Source organism: Tupaia chinensis, unplaced genomic scaffold, assembly GCF_000334495.1.
Source record: "Tupaia chinensis unplaced genomic scaffold, TupChi_1.0 Scaffold000018_1, whole genome shotgun sequence".
In the NCBI taxonomy this organism is placed as follows: Eukaryota; Metazoa; Chordata; class Mammalia; order Scandentia; family Tupaiidae; genus Tupaia; species Tupaia belangeri.
Window position 1 is genome coordinate 405,369 of NW_006159448.1, and position 716 is coordinate 406,084.

At 45.3% G+C, this 716-nt stretch overlaps 1 protein-coding gene across 1 annotated transcript in view; it reads left to right on the forward strand.

Moving 5' to 3' along the window:
• Nucleotides 1-716, forward strand: part of PTH2R (parathyroid hormone 2 receptor) — a 135,708-nt gene that overhangs the window by 130,672 nt on the left and 4,320 nt on the right. The gene's annotated exons all lie outside the window — the stretch shown is intronic.

The window sequence follows — 716 nt, forward strand, 5'->3', positions numbered from 1 at the left end:
ACGCGTCCGGCATGAGTTTAAGCCACCGGGTCCGGGACTTGAACCGCGGTCGACTACGTGGGAGTCCAGCGACATAGCCATTACGCTAACTGCTGGTCCCGGGGAAAAATTTTTTTAAAGAGAGACAAAAGAGGAAATTGCTTCCACATATTTTATCTTATTTTCACGGATGAATTCCATCATCTCTTACATGGATTACTGCAGACACCTCCAACTATTCTTCCTGCTTACTCATTTGCTGCCACCTCCTGGCACCTTAAACCTAGTCTATATAAAATAGTGTCAGGCCATTTAAAAATATAAATCTGATCATGTCACTTACTTGCCAAATATATCTAAAGGCTTCCTGTTGCAACTGGATAATAACCAAATGCGGTTTCCTGGAGTACACAGCCCTCTGGGTGTGGAGCTGCCTGATTCAGATCCTACCTCGCACCACCTCTAGGAAGCTCAGGAAGTCTGAGCTACGCTGTCACTTCCACACTCCTCCTCAAGCTCATTCCTGCCTCATGGGCTCCCATTTGCTCTTCCCTTTCCCTAGAACACTCTTCCCCTATTATTCATTGCCTTCTTGCCACTCAAACCTAGGTAAATGTCACCTCCCCAGAGAGGTCTTCATTGAGCCCTCCAACTAATACATGTCCCCCATTGTTCTCATTCACATCACTTATCTTACTGGCAATGTTTTTAGGTGGCTACTTGTTTATATTTTATCC